Source organism: Muntiacus reevesi, chromosome 9, assembly GCF_963930625.1.
Source record: "Muntiacus reevesi chromosome 9, mMunRee1.1, whole genome shotgun sequence".
NCBI lineage: Eukaryota > Metazoa > Chordata > Mammalia > Artiodactyla > Cervidae > Muntiacus > Muntiacus reevesi.
In genome coordinates, this window is record NC_089257.1 from 56087568 (window position 1) to 56110429 (window position 22862).

Sequence of the window (22862 nt, forward strand, 5' to 3'; positions counted from 1 at the left end):
TCTCTCTATTAGATTTTCAAGCTACTTAACAGCTGGGCTTTACTGTTATTCACATTTAGATCTCAAACATATCTATCTGGGACATATTAAGCCCTCAGTAAATGTCTGTTGATTAAAAAAAGAATGAATTAAATGAACATGCACATATTTATTTCCACATTTCCTTTCAATAATATGTATTGAGTGTCTATTATAAGCTTGATAAAGTTTCCATGAGTTTTTTAAGTTAAAAAAAGATAGCTTCTCTGTTTTTTAACATTTAACCTCACCTATTTTTCTGTACTTTTTCGTATTTAGTTTAAAATCGTTAATTATCTAATAAACTTGAAGTGAGACAGCAAGAAGTAAAAACTAAAAATATTTCATTTTAGGATATCATTTGTCATCAAAGACCCTTTCCATCAAAACCTGCCTTGGCCAGAAGTCAATTAAGTGAACATGTTAAGAAACAGTTTATGCCTGTGGTTCTACCAAGACTCCCTTATCTAGACAATACACAGAGAAAATAAATAGGAACAAGACATGTTGCCTCACTTGAGCAGAATGAATCTTCCTTTCTGATATAGCCTATTATAAAGTCACACTAATTACAGAGTCATTTCCTCTTTTAGATGCATTATTTCCAATAATTCACTGTGGCGGTGAGGTAAATGCTAACAGTTCATGTCTCATCATTCACATTTCTCACTTGTATCTTTGCATCTCACTTATTTCTCATTTCAGCCCATTATAATGACAAGAATAAGTTGGCATTTTTCTTAGAGTGTTGTCCTTTAAATAAGATCTGGTAATTTTGCTTTTACAGTGGGCTTGTTTCCTGATTCCAAATAGTTTATCTAAATGTAACTGACACCTCAGAGTTGTTGTAAGAATTAAACGAGATAATATATGTAAGTACTCAATAAATGTTACTTCTCTTTCATCCCTCTTCCTCTAAAACACATACGATCCAGAGAACACACCCTAAAGCAGATTGTTGTCATGGAACCATGCTGATGTTGTGTGCAAAATTGGCTTCCACTCTGCAGATATTTAATGGAAATACTTAATAAGAGGTTAAGGATAGTTTAAAAAAAAAGTATCTATCTTTGTTAGAAATAGCTGAATGGAAAAACAGAGAAATTAAGAGTAATAGAGTGGGGATGAAATCTCCTTAAGTAAAAAATGTAGATTGTTTGTAATATGTCCACTTTCTTTCTGCCAATTCCTCCTTCCAACCAAAGAGGCTCATCAAAGTTAGATCCAAAGCCCAAAGCATAGAATAAAACAAAGTTAACTTACACATAGGAACCAAATTCATATGTACTACATTGGTCCAATCATAAAAATCCATTTATTTTAGTTAACTCAAAAGCTACTGGAACCATTGGTGCTTTGGGAGGGTTATATCTTGACAGCATGTTGCTGTGTTTAGTCACTAAGTCATGTCCGACTCTGCAACTCCATGCACTGCAGCATGCCAGGCCCCCCTGTCCTTCACTATCTCCCAGAATTTGTCCAAATTCATGTCCACTGAGTTGGTTACACTATCTAACCATCTTATCTTCTGCCATCTTCTTCTCCTTTTGCTTTCAATCTTTCCTGACATCATGGTTTTTTCCAACGAGTCAGCTCTTTGCATCAAATGGCCAAAGTGTTAGAGTTTCAACAACAGCTTTTCCAATGAATACACAGGGTTGATTTCCTTTAGGATTGACTGGTTTGATCTTCTTGCAATCCAAGAGTCTTCTCCAGCACCACAATTCAAAAGCATCAATTCTTTGGCACTCAGCCTTCTTTATGGTTCAACTCTCACATCCGTACGTGACTACTGGAAAAACCATAGCTTTGACTATATGGACCTTTGCTGGCAAAGTGATGAGTTTGCTTTTTAATATGCTATTTTTCATAACTTTAAATGACAGCATTTACATGATTCTAAGATCCAGAGGAATCCTGAATCAAGAATAGACTCCACAGCTAAAGTTATACAAGTTTGGATTCTACCTAAAGATTCAAATTTAAATGGATAAATAAGACAATACAAGAGTAACATTATATTTATTACTTTAGACTCAATAAGTCAGGGAAACTGTAACATACAATCCACCAACTCTGCAAATTCTGACCCAGCTAATAACGAATTATTACTCTCTTTTGTTGTTGTTGAATTGCTGAGTTGTGTCCGACTCTGTGACTCCATGAACTGAAGCATGCCAGGCCTCTGTCTCTCCTCTAATCTGAACACACACACACACACACACACATATATGCTTTATTACTTGTTCTACATCTCACTCTACCAACACACTCAAAATTGCCCCGTGATTTGTATATTTGTGAATTTGCCCAAAATGTTTGCAGCCAGCGTCAGTGAGGGTTTTTACATCCTCATTTGTAAACCAAATCTGTCTATTCACAGAAGTATTTTAGAGTTTTATCAGTATATCTCAATCATGTACCTATTACCAATCATGTTCTTATTACACTCCACCATCACTGAAAGTACCCCTTCTTAACTTTCTCTGGGCCGAAGAATGTTGTTATTATAGTATCATTAAAACCAAATTCATCTTATTCCACTTTGTCTGAGTACCCTTAGAATCCTGACCTTGAGTTAGTCAGGATTCTGACCTTGTTGAGAATGCTATCTAACCATCTTATCCTCTGCCACCCTCTTCTCCTCTTGCCTTCAATCTTTCCCAGCATCAGGGTCTTTTCCAATGAGTTGGCTCTTCACATCAAGTGGCCAAAGTATTAGTTTCAGTAATTCTCCTAATGAATATTCAGGGTTGATTTCCTTTAGTATTGACTGGTTTGGTCTTCTTGCAATGAAGAATTAAGATCTTCTTGAAGGATAGGGAAGTCTGGCATGTTACAGTGCATGGGGTCACAAAGAGTCAGACACGACTTAGCTACTGAACACAACATGCTGTCAAGATATCAGCTCTCCAAAACACCAATGGTTTGAGGCGAGTCTTAGAATCCTGACCTTGGGTTCAATGAGGCTTACATCTAGCACACCTGCCTATTTTCAAATTCTCCTCTGGGATAGTATCACATAGCAATTACATATTGAACAAGTGCATCTCCTTGTATAAAAGTGTGTCTACTAAGGTTCATTTTTAGTGTAGCAGAAGTATCTGGGTCAATGCCAATTTTTAGGATGGAATCTTTGATTTTCTCTTTAAGTCATACCATGACTATAGACATATCTTACTCCCAAGAAGATACAAAGTAGAAAGCAGCATTTCAACATTTTCCAAAAGTAAGATTTTTTCTGAAAGTATGTGTTTGGTTTATGGGAGAAAGAGAGAGACGCAAGTAGGTAGAAAGGATGTTATTTTTCCAGATTATCATTTTAATAAACAGAAAACAAGTTCCATTTGCACCTTACCTAGGAGATTCAAGGATCTAAGAGAATGAAGGTGACAGTGGTGATTATAAAGATTGCATATAAGAATGCAAAATGAAAGAAGTAGCAGAGGAGTCAAGACGGTAGAGAGAAGAGTAGCAGGAGAGAGACAAGGGGACAATAGGAAAATCACAGGAGAGAAGGGAGATAGCAGAGAAGAGAAAAAGAGATGAAGGGATGAAAGAAACTGTCTAGTATCAAACCTAGGAATTGTGGCAGGAATTGGGATAAAGGGGAAAGGTTATAAAGATCAACTATACTCATTATTTTCTTTCTAAAAATATTTCTCTTTTCACAAGAGTGATTGAAAAAAAATGAGGTAAGTCAATTACCTTCACAAATACTCATTCTTTCTGACTTAGTTTCATGGAGCTGATAGTCCCGCACCTTGCTAAAGAATTTCAGTGGCCACATTTCTGCATAGTGATAGTGATCCCAAACAATTTTTCCAATGTATTACACATATAACAAGTTTTTCTTCAAATCCAGGCATGATGGTCATTTTTTCCTCTGTTTTTCTCTTTGACAAACATAGTTATTACAGAAAATGAAAGGAAAATTCCACTCTTCATTCATGTTTGAGTTCCTCTGACTTGCTAAACTATCGTGGCTTGTAGCATAAGATGAACTAAAGAGCCTCTTGATGAAAGTGAAAGAGGAGGGTGAAAAAGTTGGCTTAAAACTCAACATTCAGAAAACTAGGATCATGGCATCTGGTCTCATCACTTCATGGCAAATAGATGAGTAAACAATGGAAATAGTGACAGACTTTATTTCTTTGGGCTCCAAAATCACTGCAAATGTTGATTGCAGCCATGAATTTAAAAGATGCTTGCTCCTTGGAAGAAAAGTTATGACCAACCTAGACAGCATATCAAAAAGCAGAGACATTACCTTGCCAAGAAAGGTCCATCTAGTCAAAGCTGTGGTTTTCAGTAGTCATGTAGGGATGTGAAAATTGGACTATAAAGAAAGCTGAGCACCAAAGAATTGATGCTTTTGAACTGTGGTGTTGGAGAAGACTCTTGAGAGTCCCTTAGACTGCAAGGAGATACAACCAGTTCATCCTAAAAGAAATCAGTCCTGAATATTCACTGGAAGAACTGATGCTGAAGCTGAAACTCCAATACTTTGGCTACAGGATGTGAAGAACTGACTCATTTTAAAAGACCCTGATGCTGGGAAAGATTGAAGGCAGGAGGAGAAGGGGACGACAGAGGATGAGATGATTGGATGGCATAACCGACTGGATGGACATGAGTTTGAGTAAGCTCTGGGAGTGGGTGATGGACAGGGAAGCCTGGCGTGCTGCAATCCATGGGGTTGCAAAGAGTCGGACACGACTGAGCGATTGAACTGAACTGAACTGTAGCATAAGATGTAATTCCATGTATATCTATTTCTTTTTTTCCTTAAAAAGAAGACTTTGACAACATTTAATTATATAAGATTTAAATATGGAGAAGGAAATGGCAACCTACTTTAGTATTCTTGCCTGGGAAATGCCATAGATAAGGGAACCTGGTGGGCTGTAGTCCATGGGGTTCGCAAAGAGCTGGACGTGATTCAGCGACTAAACAACAGATTTAAATAGAGCTGCAAGTTTTTATATTCATAGCTCTAGACAGACAGGCTTTATTTCTTTTTTCTTTCTTCTGTCCTTTCTTTTTATACTTTTCTTTACATAATGAAAATTATTTTATCAAGAAGCTTAGACTTACATTATTAAAAATATATATCAATCATCATAAGTCTGCCTTTCTTTATGATATATGTACTCTTCACAAAAGTACTTAACTGTTTTTCAGAGCTATAATTAAGAAGGTATTAGAGTTGAGGGGAAAAGCCTGGTCATGGAGCCAAACAATATCAAATTTGAAGTCAACCTTTATCATTTACTGTGTTGCTCAGTAAAGTTGATATACCTCGGGCGGGTGCTAAGTCACTTGAGTCCTGTTGGACTGTGCGACCCTATGGACTATAGCCTGCCAGGCTTCTCTGTCCATGGGATTCTCTAAGCAAGCATCTTGGAGTTGGTTGCCATGCACTCCTCCAGACAATTTTCTGGACTCAGGGATTGAACCCATGTCTCTTATGTCTCCTGCACTGGCAGACTGGTTCTTTACCACTAGCACCACCTGATATATCTCTGTAAGCCTCAATTTCATGAACTATAAAAATGGGTATAATATTAGTTTCTATCTTACAGGGTAATGATGAGGATTAACTAAAAAAATTCTCACAGCACGTATATATAAAGCATTAACACAACATCTGGCATAATTAAGCATTTAGTACACGGTGTCATTAACAGGTTATACATGCCACTGTGCTTAGTTGCTCAGTCGTGTCTGCCTCTTTGAGACCCCATGGACTGTGGCCTGCCAGGCTCCTCTTATCCTCTCCAGGCAAGAATACTGCAGTGGGTTGCCATCCCTTCTGCAAAGGATCTTCCCAACCCAGGGATTAAACCCAGGTCTCCCACATTGCAGGTAGAATCTTTACCATCTGAGCAACCAGGGAAGTCCATATATGCCACTGCTGCTGCTGCTAAGTCACTTCAGTCGTGTCCGACTCTGTGTGACCCCATAGACGGCAGCCCACCAGGCTCCCCCATCCCTGGAATTCTCCAGGCAAGAACACTGGAGTGGGTTGCCATTTCCTTCTCCAATGCGTGAAAGTGCAAACTGAAAGTGAAGTCGCTCAGTCGTGTCCAACTCTTAGCAACCCCATGGACTGCAGCCTACCAGGCTCCTCCATCCATGGGATTTTCCAGGCAAGAGTACTGGAGTGGGGTGCCATTGCCTTCTCCAATATATGCCACTGCTGCTAAGTCACTTCAGTCATGTCCGACTCTGTGCGACCCCACAGACGTCAGCCCACCAGGCTTCCCCATTCCTGGGATTCTCCAGGCAGTTCAGAACACTAGAGTGGGTTGCCATTTACTAGTGGAGTACAAAATTTATCTGTCTAATGAAAAACAGCCAATGGAATTAGTATCCTGCATAGGAGACTTTGTTCTTTAAAAACAATGGTAAACCTGTACATCAACTGTACTCCATTAAAAGAAAAAAATTGTAAACCAGAGAACATGCAGATAAAATCTTTTTTAAAAAGTGTTTCCTTAAATGTAATGTTTTTCAAACTAGGTTGAATGAGTGATAGAGTTAATTTTCTGAGTACCAATCAGCATTTTTTTAATTAAAAAGGAGAGAAGGGAACAGAGGAGAGAGGAAGCAACAGAAGAAAAGGCTAAAAGGGGAAAGAAAAGAGAAAATAAAAAATGTTACACATATTAAGGGTAAGTATTGTTCATGTAAATTTTTGATTGTATACTGGGTCAGATTTGAAATTCACTTCTTACTCTGAATCACATTCAAAAAATCTGAAAGCCTCCTAACCTAATGGAAACTAGAACACATGAATCAGTGAGGTTTGTGTAACAGGAAAAGAAGCAAATAACCACCTTACTCACTCAGAGATTTCTCTAATTCATGTAGTATAGCAATTGAAGCCATCTAGTGCCCTTCTAAATATCCTGTGATATCTTCTTTGAAATACTATAGACAGAAGTAGCTACCTATCAGAGATTATCCAAGAGCAAGAGGGTAAGATTAGATGGCTTCTGAATAACCATCCTAGCACTAGGATCATGAAGCAAGCAGTAAAGTAAAATGAAGAAAAGTTAATAAAATTAAAGGATTTAAGATATTTTGGGGTTTCCCTTGTGGCTCAGCTGGTAAAGAATCTGCCTGCAATGTGGGAGACCTGGGCTCAATCCCTGGGTTGGGAAGATCCCCTGGAGAAGGGAAAGGCTACCCACACCAGTATTCTGGCCTGGAGAATTCCCTGGACTGTATAGTCCATGGGGTCACAAAGAGTCACACATGACTGAGCGAGTTTCACTTTCACTTTGAAGATATTTTTTCATATTCAATAAATTCAGACACTTACAAATAAAAGATCAAGAAAATGTCTCTTCTAAAAATCTGATGGATTGGTGGAATAACCAGACAGCAAAATGCCACTCAGTATGCTTCACTTAAAGAAACGGTTATATTTATCTCTTCTTTTGGAAGATATATAGGGTGTGTGTGGGTTTGTGGTGGTGGGCAGGGAAAGAAGCATTCAAGAGGAAGGTGTGTATAAGTGGTTGTGTTCCCTTCAGTCTTATTTCAAACCAAGCCAGTGAGGTGGTCAGCTGTCAGCCAGAGAGAACAGGGGCAGGGACAGAGCCAGTCAAGCTGTGGTAAGTAACCTAGGCCCTCCACAGAGATCTGTGCAGCTCTCGTTCTCCGGCACTACAGCTGGCAACAGCCCGGCAGTCATTTCAGGGGTTTTCTATAGGGTGCTTATGAGTTTGCTTTCACTGTTGGCTTCTTGCCATTGCAACCTATACACTGGGCAGTTCTGTTTGTGAGTTACCCAACTACATGCTTAGATGATAAAGAATCAGATTTTTTTCACTTGGTAGGCATGAAGTCATCTGAGTTTTCACTTTGCCAAACGTGTCTTTTTTTTTTTTTTCTTCCAAACTCCCCAGGTTAAGAAAAATACATGGTTTGTATTGCCAAGGCCCTCCCCCTACACTTTGAGCCCTGTATTTCTTTGGGAAACTAAATTCTATTTTCCCCATAATTCATCAAACTGTTTTCTCTGACAACTTAAATCTTTAGAGCCTTTTAAAATACCACTTCTCTCATTTTCTCCCCACTACTCTCCTTTTTTCATACTTTCCCCTTTGGCAATCAAAAAATACATATAATTTGCCAAATTTGAAGTAAAAGGGATATAATTCAACTGCTGAGGTTCAAGATGATGTTTTACATGTGACCAAATAAACTTTCCATTACCCAGTTGCACCTTCATATGACTTTCTTGAGATACTCACAAAGGACATAATGTAGTTAAACAGTAATGTTACATAAACAGTTGACACAGTACAGCAAATTCAGGTTTTGCTTTTTGAAACTTCTTCTTCCTTTTTCCCAATATTTTTGATCTGTGGTTGGTTGAATCTGCATATCCAGAATCCTTGGAGAAGGAGAGCTACCTGTATTTAATTTTGAGTCAATCTCAGCTCCTTCCTATATGCATATATCACTTCATCTTATATAAACCTAATCAGTAATACATTCCAAAACTGTTCTCATAATAGAAAGTGTAACTACTACCACCAGTGCGACCATTTAAAAAACAAAAGCCGAAATTATGGAAGTGGATTTGAGGAGAAAGTAGAAGAAATACAATGAAAATACTTGGACTGTACTGTAAAGCATGGTGAAGGAGACGAAGTATTGATCTCTACCCTTTTGGTTCATCAGTATAAAATCAGAAAGTGCTCCTTCTTCATTCTCAAAACATATAAACCTTGAATAGGATGCCCTTTATTTGTTAACAGATATACAACTCCATGGGCTTCCCAGGTGGCTCAGTGGTTAAAAAACCCCCACATGCCAATGCAGGAGGTGCAGGTTCCATCTCTGGAGAAGGAAATAGCAACCCACTCCAGTATTCTTGCCTGGGAAATCCCATGGACAGAGGTGCCTGGCAGGCTACAGTCCATGGGGTTGCAAGAGTCTGACACAACTTAGCTACTAAACCACCACCACATAAGGCTAAATGGATTTCAGTAAGTTGCCCAAGTAATCAAATCACCATCTATAACACGTTTTCTATAACAATATCCATTCAAAATTCCAAACAACAAACTTGCTGAACTTCCCCCATTAGTTAGCTGGAAATTTTCTACAAATACATCCCTGTGTATACTTCAAACAAGCTTTTTGGAATATAGATTTAAAAATACTTAAAAACAAGTAACTGACTATTAGCCTTTTTAAAGAAGGTCAGAGGATTTACTTTCTCATTTACTATATATGAAGTCTGGGATTTTCAAATACAATACTTGTAAGTATGCATGAAAAGTGATTATTAGTGGCTATTGTGATTATTAGTGGCTATTAACACATTGTTAATATGAAGACAACAAGGACCATAATCATACCAATCCTATGAATTGTGGGTGATGGGGAAAATACACACAGTTTCTTATACTGTATATATTATTATGTTCTCTTGAATATAAGTGATTCAGATGCTTTCTAAAAAAGTACACAAAGTTTCTAAGCTGAGGGCACTAGGAAAGTTAGCACAGCTTCAAGTCAACCCATTCCTATAAAAATTTGAGAGAAATAACTAAATGGCACACTCAACCATCTATGTAACTCAGTACCTTGTTTTCACATATGAGTAAGGCTGTCTGGATCCATAAAGATGCCATATGAGCAGATCTTTGAACATCTAGCATCAGAACTTCTTATAAAGCCACCAAATGTACTGCACTGATATGACGCCTAATGATCTTCTAATAAAAGCCAATTTCAAATGATTAAGAAAAAACAAGCTTGCTATAAAAAGGCAAACAATGTTCACAGACAGCCTGGATTCAAAGGAAAGATGGGTGGGGATAAATTACGTGTTTATAAAAAATAACACATGAACTCATTGGCAAATAGAACAGAATTTCATTTAAGAAACTTGGTTGGAGGAGAAGACACAATATTTAGGCCTTGTCCTGAGTTAGCACAAAGCATATCTGAATACATCATTGCTCTCTTATATTTAACACAAATAAGATATTGAGGGGCTTCCCAGTGGCTCAGTGGTAAAGAATCCACCTGCCAATGCAGAAGACGTAGGTTCAATCTCTGGGTTGGGAAGATCTCCTGGAAATGTAAACGGCAACTCACTCCAGTATTTTTGCCTGGGATATCCTATAGACAAAAGTCCATCGGGTCACAAAAGAGTTGGACATGACTTAGCAATTAAACAACAAAAATACTGAGACTTGTAGAATGAAGTCAGAAGTACTGCCTGTAACCAACTGCACTGTGACATTCTCATTCATCTGTTGAGGCTGAAGACCCACAGCAGCTGATGACTCAGGACTTCCAAACCTTCCCCCTGAGGACATTGCTAGTGGACACCACATTGCACATGCTCCTAACTCATTCTTCACCCAACCCTCTCTGCCATCAGTAATCACTTTACCAGCAATTCCTTCAGCCACAGAAGTTGTACATTAAAATCAGAGCCCTGCTAACCATCTCTGTCAGTTCTGCTAGAGATGGAAGTTCCACTCATTCAGTTACACCCATTGGAATAGTTCCTCATTCTGGGTATTGTGCATTCAAACAACTGTGAGTGTTGGACTATAAAGAAAGCTGAGCTCCAAAGAATTGATGGTTTTGAACTGTGGTGTTGGAGAAGACTCATGAGAGTCCCTTGAACTTCAAGGAGATCCAACCAGTCCAACCTAAAGGAGATCAGTCCTGGGTGTTCATTGGAAGGACTGATGTTGAAGCTGAAACTCCAATACGTTGGCCACCTGATACGAAAAACTGATTCACTGGAAAAGACCCTGATGCTGGGAAGGATTGAGGGCAGGAGGAGAAGGGGACGACAGAGGATGAGATGGTTGGATGGTATCACTGACTCAATGGACATGAGTTTGGGTAGGATCCGGGAATTGGTGATGGACAGGGAGGCCTGGCATGCTACGGTTCACGGGGTCTCAAAGAGTCGGACACAACTGAGCAACTGAACTGGACTGAAACAACTGTGAGGTCTCCATTGAGGAAGCATGTTTAAGTGGTAGGCCCTTGTTTGTTTGTGTCTGGGCAGGAGTGTCAGTGTATGTGCGTTGTGTGTAACACTGTGTGTATTTATCTAAGCACATATTCAAATATTTGATGGCATAAGAGCCACATAGAACTGAGTGTATCATTTTCCTCTTGAAGTACATAATACAGACAAATAGCTACAACTAATATATAAGCATTTTATAAAATAATCACTGTCTTTGTGTGGAGGAACTTATTAATAGGACAATAGGGCAGGCCTCTCGCACATCAGTTGGGATGAGAGGGGAGAACACTGTGTTCATTCTTTGCACCAAAATAGTAAGTTAGAAAACAAATCTGTCTGGAAAAAATATCACAGGTTGTGCCGGGGGAAGAGGAGCTAGGGAAGTTTGAGGTTTCTTATCAAGAAAAACTGATGGCAAGCCTTCATATTAGACTGTATATGTCTACCCACTAAAGTTTTATAGGAATGAGGAAACTTTCTTACCAAGAAAGTTAAGTTCAAATGAAATGCTGCCCATCAAGAATGACTCTAAAGAAGGTATAATGCTTTCATCAGTGGCTTTAAGGAAACAATTTATAGTGCTTTAAGTGAAATAAGGGTACGTGCCATCCATTACAATGTGCTGCTATGGCCTATATGCCTTGAACTATACAAATGACATTTCCTAGTACTTCGCTTTCCCTTAGAAAGGAAAACAGGGAGAAGAATTCTTACATAAGGCATAAGGCAAGAAATGGACATACAAATAACTGCTAACTCAGTGTAAAAGATCCCTGAAGAAAGGGAAGAAACCCAGAAGGTGTGCGCATCAAATAAAAATGGAGAATATGGCTATATTTCAGCTCAAACCAATATTCCCTTTTCAGGAATCATCCCCTCTGGCTCACTGCTGACAATGCATAGATAGCATATGAGCGAGATAAGTTCATGAGTAAGACGAAAAGGGATGCTCCACGGCAGGTAAATAAATTTGTTTCCACTGAGATAATTATTCTTACCGTGTGTCACTGCCCTCATGGCATAAACAGGACAGGTGATGACATCCTACAAAATGGAATTTTTATTCCTATAGTCCTGACACCAAGATATATAACTCATTCAGCCCTCATGAATTTTCTTTTGCTCTGAAGCTTTGAGTGAGTTTTTGCTTTTATTGTTGTTCTTGTTTCTTGTCTTTTAAAAAAAAAAAATGCTGTCATCAACTGGGCAATACTGTTAAGAGAATAGTGTGTAAAATGGGACTCTCATTATTTTAGGCCACCTGATCCTATATAAGAATTACATATGTTATTATGTGGGATGGTTGAATATAGCTATTTTACTTGAATTATTTAAAGTTAACATCTGTATCATATAATCTCTATGCAATATCTACATCCTCAAATCAAAGCCTTGTCCCAAACCTCGTGTCTTTTCAGACCTAACCTAGACAAGCAATAAGGAACCACAAGTCTTTGTACCAACAAATAATTTTTCCAACTATAGTTCATTAGTACCTTATTCCAAAAGCATATGAATACTTACAAGATGGTTAATCCTCATTAAAAACTAAGATTACATGACATAATTACATGTAAATAAGAAAAATGAATTAAACTCTTACCCTTTCCTATGTCGGGCACTAGTTGTGAATCATATATACAATTAGAGTTATATTGCTAAGCTAAAAATATTGGTAAAGATCTAAAAATGACAAACAGTGCCTTTTAAATTAATGTCTTATTAGTTGAGTGAAGTACACTGACAAAGAATAATTTATGCTTATTCAAACTGCACTCGACATCTTCAGGTGTTTCCAAATGAGCTCACAGAAGAGTGATTAAATGCATCTGATAACAAGCCACACATTGCTGAAATTACTTACCGCCTCATTTTATGATTAATTAAACATGTAGATTAAAGTTGCAAAAGAATTTAGATTAATGAGCAAGTTAAGTCTTGCTGATATAAGTGAATTGGGAATTGGATGCTCTGTGGAACTTTATAAACATGCATTTTATAATGAATAAGACAAGGCTACATGCAGAATCGTGGCCACCAGGGCCTTTTGACGATGCAGTCTTTTTTAACATGGTTTGACAGCTTTCAAATAACATTCTTCTATAGGCTTTAAACTTTGTGCTTTGCTGTAAAACACAAGACTACATAACTCATGTACCAGGAGTACGATTATTTTCGAGCTCTCCAAGGTAATGACCCCCTGTAGCAGCAGCTGTTCAGATGAAATTACAAGCTCAATTGTTATTTTAATCAGAGATAGTTTTATAGTTAAAAGCAGTTATGAAAGTTGTAAAATTATGTGACACGTCATCAGTACCTTCTCTTCAACACTCTTTTCTCCAAAAGTAAAACCATCCCAAAAAAGCCATAGCTTTCCAGAGGACTTATTAGTAAAAAAAAAAAGAATGATTAGTCATTCATAAAATATTCAAAGTCATTTATTAGTGAAGTTTCTGTGGTACAAAAGGTAATATTTAAATTTATGACAACTCTTATCAGTTCCAAGATTGTGTCAAAATATCTGCTAGGGTTTGCTGCTGCTGAGTCACTCAGTCATGTCCAACCTGTTGTGACCCCATAGACTGTAGCCTGCGAGGCTCCTCTGTCCATGGGAATTTTCCAAGCAAGAATACTGGAGTGGGTTGCCATGATCTCCTCCAGGGGATCTTCCCAACCCAGGAATTGAACCAGAGTCTCCTGCATTACAGGCAGATTCTTTACCAGCTGAGCTACCAGGGACGATTCCACTAGGGTTTGCTAAGTATCCAATTTTTCTCTTTTAAAATCAGCTTTACCTAATCTGTGCCAAAAGCCAAGTTGGACTTGATGATTTTCCAGTGCAAGAACAATTCAAGTTGTTCACAAAGATATAGTGCATTCTCCTTTGCAAGGGATGTAGAAGTGGCAAGAAACTGAATCAAAGTTACCAAGGTAGATTTTGGTTTAAAACCTATTCCATTTTGATCCTAACCTTGTAGCACAACATCATCTACTATAACTATAGCATAACGAAACCATGCCTGCAAATTATTTGAATGGACCCAGTTTGCGATCTAAAATGCACTTCCAATTCTTTTCTACTTATTTTCAGACCTTATGTATAATTCACATCTTGGCAAGATGAGATTTTTATAGTGTTATTTTTTTTTCCTTTTAATTCAGAATTTTCATACTCTAAAGATATACCAGGAAAACTATGGAATTTTTTACATAAGGATTAAAAGGAGCTGCTTCATGACACAGGTAGCAAATTATCATTATTAACCCCACATATTTATCATGTGGACATAATTGCCCATTTGAAGATATATGTGAATAAAAATATAATATTGAGATGTATGTCTGACTATTTTGAAATTTATTAAAAGCATATAAGCAATCAAAATAAAATAGTGTCCATTTGATTTGTTTATTTCCTTCCAGTGTTAAGTTGATGTCTTTCACCAAGCAATATAAACCACATTTTATGACCACAAAAAGTTTTTTTTTAAATTTATAAGCCTTTCGCCTTTGCCACTCAACTTGAATATAACAATAAGAATTACTAGGTAGAAATATAGACCCAAATATTTCAAGGACCAAATAATATCCTTTTTCTTCACATAAAAATTTAAATTCTTCATTTATACCCTTTAAAAGAAGAAATTTTACAACAAAGTGGTAATATTAGCCTAAAGGATGCTAGTTTAGAGATCTAAAATAATTCTTTTGTGATAATAAAATGTATCTGGATATGTGCCAGAAGAACATAGATTATTTAAACAGCTCAACAAATCACCAAAACTTAAGGAGCAAGATCTTTCCACTCCAGTCACTGCCATATTATTTCTAGGACCCACAAATTATGAGGCATGTCCTAGAGTCAATAATAATTAAATAGAATTGTGTCATTACTGTGGCATTTTAATACAAGAAGATACATTTATTTACCCATGAAAGCAATATTTGTAAAATACTGAATATATTTAGCTATTATATGTACTTATTATTAACATGCTTTAAGTTTCATTATAAATGCTTTATACAGTTTACCAATATAGATTACATAAATTTACTGGTTATTTAAAGTTAGGAGTTATATGTTTAGCTGAAATACCAAAATAGGTACTTTACATTCAAATTATGAATAAACGGGTAAATTAAAATATCACAAATCAGCCTTAATGCACTGTAAGAATTCTTAACTATTATTTCATTAAATCAAAATGGCAATTTACTGTAAAACATTTTCTTTTATTTCTCAACACAGTTATGTGCTCATAGCTATGAACCTTGCATCTCTACAAGGTGATGATTTTCTTCATTTCATCCAGTTTGAAAAAAAGTATGAAAATACTCACCAGAAACTAAAATTAGATGACTAAACTCATTTTTACATGTGATTGGGCCCAGGTTTGTCAAAATGAACTATGAATGCATTAATATCCACAATACTGCCAAATGTTGAATTATTAATATTGTCGGGTCCTTGATCTCAGTTCATGTCCTGTTGAGGAGTTTTGTGACATTCATCAAAACTCAGCCTCTCAATACATTTACAAGTATCCTGGAGGCAACATGTCTTAAACTAAAACTAAGGTCACTTTCAACCACTCAAATTGTCATCGAGGCCAGACTGACTCAAAAATGCAAAGAACTGGTCTATAGTGAAAACAGCAGATGAAGTCAGATGCCAACACATGCCAGATCCTTGCCAACTCAGCACCCAGAAGTCGAGATACCAGGTACATGATGAAAGGTGGTTCTTCATTTGGAAGGGTTAGCAGCATTATGCACTATACCTATGAGTAGTATATGTCAATGCAAGTATTCAACAGCCAAAAACAGTGCTGAAAATTGACTCCAAGACTACTACAGCTTATCAATTTTTATTCTAGTGACTGCAAATTCTTTAGCTCTCTTAACCAAGCATGGAGTTAGCTAACTGGAAGAGTCCAGAATTCTTCCTTCAGTGGGAAAAAAAAGAAAGGTTACTCTGTTTTAGTTCATCTAAAACTTTTAAAATCCATGTATCCAAAAATTTTTGTAAGTGCACGTTAATAATGGTCTTTTATAAACCAATTGGAGATTTAAAGTATGATTATTTTTTAAAAGTCAAAGTTTCTAAACTTTACTCTGTACCTTATATTATATGATTTCCATGATGGGAAATTGACATCAAACTCATTTTATTCTTAAAACAAATAACTTAAAAGAATACAAGTAGTTTCCAGACTTGGCAAACTTTAGAATTTCTGATACTCATCTTTCCAATCTTTCATTCAGTAGATATATTCCCTATAAATAGAAACATTTCTGAAAAATATTGAACTGTGGTTGTAAAATTGTTTCATTTGTATGCAAAGTTAGCTAATAATTCCAATAGTTATAAACATAAGTTAAAACTAGAAGATGCAAAGAAACTAGGTGTTAAAGTTACCTAAGGTCTTAAGATTAGACCACAAAAATACAATTCAATCCTCATTTGCCATGGAAATAGGAAATAAATGGGAACATTAGTTATACTCATAAATTATATATTATACCTGGGCTCTTATACAAAGTGATGAGGGGTCACAAAGTCCTTCTTGAAGCATTTCTCTTTCCTCATCAGAAGATATAGAAAGTCTAAAAAGAAGAAACTAATAGTTATTGGACCCACTATCTGCCAGACATAAAATAATTTTATTCTATGCATCATATAATCTTCCCAACAACCACACCCATTTTACAGATGAAGGAACTGAGTCTCAGATAAGCTAAGCAATTTTCCAGAATTACACCAAGTGGCAGAGATAAAAGTGAAGCCCTAGTGAACCCAGCTCCAAGGTCCATTTGTTCCTTCTATTATGGTCATTTATTGCCCATAGTATTTTTTGTATTTATGCTGTTCTCTATTATCTAAGATTTCTTTTTGCTTCTCAGTTAATCTATTCCTACCACCTCCTTCCAAGGTTCACTTATTCCAAAAGGTATAGTGTTGTCTCAGCACTTTGTTTAAAAGCCTCTATTATAACAATTCAAGTTATACTGATTCACACAACACATATTTATGTAATGCTACCAACATTATTGTCTATATTCAGCAAGGTGCTGAAGGTTTCATAAAATGGTTTCATTGACACACTATAATAAAACTCTCTTACTCTCCAATCTATACTCCTCTAGCCTCTCTCACCTTTATAATAACTTTAGTAGTAGAAGTATTTACTAGTGTTATTATCATTATCATTATTACATATTATCAGCTTCAACCAACTACCTTTTGCTTTCATGCTGCTCTCTGGAACTCTCCACTTTCATTCTGCTCAAATGTTCTCATACCACTAAACCTTCCTAATCAACCTTCCTTCGCTTTCCTTCCTAATCAAGAATTCTACTCTTAAATATTTCCTAGAAGATGTAAGATATTCTCAATTGTTCATTTATGCAACAAAATATAAGCATTTACTATATGCTGGAAACTAAGAATAGGTAAATAAGATAGACCTCATTTGTCTAAGAACTTATAATCTATGACAAACTACAAATAAGTAAACCAAAATTTATAATGTAGATCCATGTCAAAATGAAAGCATATTTAAAAAGTGATATGAGTACAAAGAATAAAGAGTTTCATCTGGAAGGCTTCATATAGAAGGTGGTATATAAAGTTAAGTTTCATTATTGAACAGGATCCAGGTGGAGAAATGACAATAGTAATGGTCAATTAGTAATTTTTATGTGTGAAGCACACAATATACTGAATGTTTAATATATATCATATATTTATTCACATATGTGGAGACTTCTGTCCCTGAAAAAGATGGACTAAAAGGGACTAGATTTATCCTCTGGGTTAAACAACTAGAAAAAAAACCTGGATGAAATACATAACAACAACAGTTTTCAGAAACTAGACATCAAGCAATGAAGAACAGTGATTCCTGAGAAAAGAAAATCAAATGAGATCTTCCCTACAGTTGCCCCAACTTACTGACTCAAGAAAGAAATTACTAACTGCAGTATACAGAGGCAGAGCCTAATGGTCTAAGAAAATGAAGCTGGGAGTCTAGTGAGGCCAAGGTGGATATAGTTGATAAGCCAGAGTAACAGAGGAGAGAGACCGGCACAGACTTCCAGAGGTCTGGAAGAGAATCCCTCACAATTACTGATAAGCACACATGTGTGAGGAAATCAACCAAGGTTAGAAAAATATATAATCAATCCCCAGAGCTCACACAAATCCAGGAATAATTCAATTTCCCATCATCAAAGTGTAAAACTTCATAATGCCAGGGCATTGGATAGAATACTCATAAGAGTATTGCCTCAGCAGTGTAGAAACTTAGCCCTACACTAAAGAAGGTACTGGTTCCAACTGACAGTGATTATAAGCAAGTACTGAAAGAATCAAACTATTTCCAAGTATATTAACTACATACCAGAAAAAAATCAAAAAATATTTATAGAAATATTGAAAGATTCAGGACTCGACAAGGTAAAATTTACACAATTTCTGGCATCCAATAAAATACCATCAGTATGAAAGGAAGCAGAGAAATACCACTCATTATGAAGAGAAAAAGCAACCAATTAAAATTTATCCAGAAATGACACAGATGATAGAATTAGTATACAGATATTCAAATAGTTATTAGTTGCATCTTATTTGTCCATGAAGCTAAAATAAATACTAAACATACTAAGCAGAGATCTTGAATATATAATAAAGACTCAACTGTAACTTCTAGATATAAAAGAAATACAATGTCTTGGATGAAAAATCATGGGAGTAGAATTAAAAGCAGATTCAATGCTGAAGGACAAAGACAAGTGAACTTCAAGACTTATCTACAGAAAAAATCTAAAATGAAACTGAGATGGTGGTGAAAAAAAAATGTGAACAGAATCAGTGAACTGAAGAACAACTTCAAGCCTCCTAAAACATGCGTAATTGGATTCCACAAAGAATAGGAGTGAATAAAAAGTTCTTAAATAATAATGCCTGAAAAATTTTCAGATGTGACAAAACAATAAACCTACAGGTACAAGAATCTCAAAAAATCCAAGCTCAACAAACATTAAGAAAACTACACTAAGGCACATAGTAATAATGTTGCTTACAATCAATGATAAAGAGAAAATCTTAAAAGCAGCCAGAGGAAATGACACACCATACACAAAGAAACATAAAAATTATAGCAGACAGCTTTTTGAAAACAATATAAGCTAAAAGACAATGGATCGATATTTTTAAATTATTGAACCAAAAAAAGTTAATCTAATAGTCTATAATTAGCAAAATAAAGACTTTTCATGAATATAAAAGGTGATGAAAAATCACAATCTCACCAGCAGACATATCCTACCAGAAATATTGAAGAGGTCTTTCAAGTAGAAGGTACCTGACAAACAGAAATCTGAATCTACACAAAGAAAAAAAAGAACACAACATGGTAAACATCTGGGTAAATACGAAAGACTTTATTTTTTAATATCTTTAAAATATTGACTATTCAAAACAAAAATAACTATATTTAGATTTATAACATATGTAGAAGTAATATGTAAGGCAATGATTGCACAGAGGCATCTTTTTTTAGCCTTTTAACTAAGATCAAGTTGGTAATAGTTGCACAGAGGCTGGGAAGGAAAAATGGAAGTATATTATTATAAGATTCTCATCCTGTGTGTCCGGTGAGATATTACTTGAGGTAAGACTGTGATAAATTGTATAGGATTGCTATAAATACTAAAGCAACTACTAAAATACAATTTAAAAATGGAATTAATGAACCAATAAGAGATTTTAAATGAAATTTAACATTTTTAATAAATTTTTTAAAAAAACAAGAAAAGGGGGGAAAGTGATGACGACAGGTGGTACAAATAAGAAACAAAGGTATATCTTATATTTAAACTCAACCATGTCAATAGTCACATTAAATGTAAATAAACACCCAAATTAAAAGGGAGAGATCGTTATACTGGATAAAAAGCAAGACTCAACTGCATGCAGGCTATACAAAATCCATTTTTAAAATGAAGACACAATACTATAAAAGTAAAAGAATGGAAAATACATCCCATGGTGCCACTAATAAAAAGAAAGCTGCATGGCTATAAGACAAAGCATATTTCAAAGCAAAGAATATTACTATGGTAAAGGGATTCTTATACAATGATAATGGGGTAAACTCATTAGGAGGCCATAATGACTGTAAATGTATCCACCTAATTGAGCTTCAAAATACAAGGAAGAAAAACTAATAAAATGTCAGGAAGAAATTTCATCAGAGTTCTCAGAATCTCTTTCCCTGCATTAATGATAGAACACATAGACCAAAAAAATCAGTTAAGGATATTGAAGACTGGGGCAACACTTTCAACCAGCTTTATCTAGTTTACATTAATAGAATTTGCCAACCAACAAAAAAACTAGGAATTCAGCAACAAAAAGACAGCTGGAAAATATAAAAATATTAGAAAATAACACTTCTAAATGACACAGAAATCAAAAGGGAAACTAGAAAGTCTTTTGAATTGAATAAAAATGTAAATACCACATATTAAAATTTGTGAAACATGGCTAAAGCATTACTAATTTTATAGCACTAAAACCCATATTGAAAAAGGGGGTCTCAAATCAGTGATCTCAGCTTTTACCTTAAGAAACTAGAAAAATAAGAGCAACTGAAACATAAAGTATGAAGAAAAAAATGAAATAATAAGACCAGAAACAAATCAACAAAATAGAAAACAGGAAAGCAATATGATGATTGCTGTTATATTTACATTCTCCTATCATAAATCAGAGGTAACATCACTATATATTCATAAAGTGCATAACCTAGGTGAGACAGAGAACCTAAATAGCCCTATACCTATTTTTAAAAATTTAATTTGTAGTTAAAAACATTCCCAGAAAGAAAACTCCAGGCCCAGATGGTTTCATTAGTGAAGGCTTTCACATATTTAAAAAGTAATAATACCTATTGTACACAAACTCTTTCAGAAAACTGAATAGAAGGTAACACTTCCCGTCTCATTCTATGAGGCTACAGTAATCAAGTAATCAGGATAATAGCATCAAAAACAGACAAACAGATCAATGGAACAGAGAGAGACTCCAGAAATAAACCTCTACATATATGGTCAACATATTTTCAACAAAAGTGCCAAGGCAATTTAATGGGGAAAAAGAAAAACTTTTCAGACAATGGCATTAGAAAACTTGGATAGCCATAAGCAAAAATTTAAACCTGAAGTCGCATCTCACCCTATTACAAAAATAAACTCAAAACAAATCATAGACCTAAATTAAAATCTAAAACTATAAAACTTTTAATGAAATGCTTAGAAAAACAATCCTAGCAACCTTGGGTTTTGCAAAAATTTCTCAAAAGTGACACAGAAAGTATGAAATACAAAAGGGAAACAATAATTGGACTTTATCAAAATTTAAAACACTGGCTCTTCAAAGGACACTTAAGAGGCAAGTCACAGACCAGTAAAAAATATACAGAAAACATGTATCTGACAAATAACTCATAATTTAAAAAAAGTTAAAAAGCTATAACAACTCAATAAAAAAAGACAACCCCAATTTAAAAAAAGAAAAGAACAGCAAAAGATTTAAAAGACACTTCAAAAAGTAGATACATGGATGACAAAAAGGCACATGAAGAAAGCTCAACATCATCTGTCATTAGGGAAATAAAAATTAAAATCACAGTGAATCACCCACTACAGACCACTTGAATAGCTAAAATTGAAGACTAAACATACAAAGTGTTAAGAATGTGGGACAGCTGGAACTCTTACACATTGCTAGTAGGAATGTAAAATGGTAAACCACTTTGGAAAAATCAGCAGTTCTTATAAAGTTAAACATGCACCTATGTAACCTAGTTATTCAATTCCTAGGTATTTATCCAAAAGAAATGAAAAAAACATGTCCACCTAAAGACAAATGTTCAAAGCAGCTTCATTTTTAACAGCCAAGAATTAGAAAGAACCTAAATGGATAATCAAATTGTGGTATCTACTTACAATGAAATACTAATCCTCAATTTTAAAAATAAGTTATTGACATGCACATGCATGAATCTCAAAATAATCACGCTGAATGAAAGAAACTAGACCAAAAAATTGTATATAACGTATGATTCCACTTACATAAAACAAAACTTTTAATGCAATCTATAATGGCAACAGACCAGTGATTGCCTAGGGATAAGACTGAAAACAGATCAAGGAGGGGTAGAGTAAGGGATTCTGAAGGGGCATTAAGAAACCATTAGGCTCCAGTTTCGTCCATCTCATTAGAACTGATTCAAATGAATTCTTTTTAATGGCTGAGTAATATTCCATGGTGTATATGTACCACAGCTTCCTTATCCATTCATCTGCGGATGGGCATCTAGGTTGCTTCCATGTCCTGGCTATTATAAACAGTGCTGCGATGAACATTGGGGTGCACGTGTCTCTTTCAGATCTGGTTTCCTCGGTGTGTATGCCCAGAAGTGGTATTGCTGGGTCATATGGCAGTTCTATTTCTTTTGAACTCCGTGGGAGAAGGTGAGGGTGGGATGTTTCAAAAGAACAGCATGTATATTATCTATGGTGAATCAGATCACTAGCCCAGGTGGGATGCATGAGACGAGTGCTCGGGCCTGGTGCACTGGGAGGACCCAGAGGAGTCGGGTGGAGAGGGAGGTGGGAGGGGGGATCGGGATGGGGAATACGTGTAACTCAATGGCTGATTCGTGTCAATGTATGACAAAACCCACTGAAATGTTGTGAAGTAATTGGCCTCCAACTAATAAAATAAAATTAAAAAAAAAAAAAAAAAAAA

The 22862-nt window shown here is 35.8% G+C and overlaps 1 protein-coding gene across 8 annotated transcripts in view; it reads right to left on the reverse strand.

Annotated features, from left to right (window-relative positions):
• The window catches only part of SOX6 (SRY-box transcription factor 6), a 675736-nt gene that overhangs the window by 501317 nt on the left and 151557 nt on the right, over positions 1–22862 (reverse strand). For 4 of the 8 annotated variants that reach the window (XM_065944082.1, XM_065944088.1, XM_065944084.1 and 1 more), the window contains exon 3: positions 16570–16651. The exons of 3 other annotated variants lie outside the window; for them this stretch is intronic. The gene's annotated coding sequence lies outside the window, so the exon portion shown is untranslated. Of the gene's footprint in view, positions 1–16569; positions 16666–22862 lie in introns of all 8 variants that reach the window. One more of the 8 variants, XM_065944089.1, reaches the window with a different exon arrangement.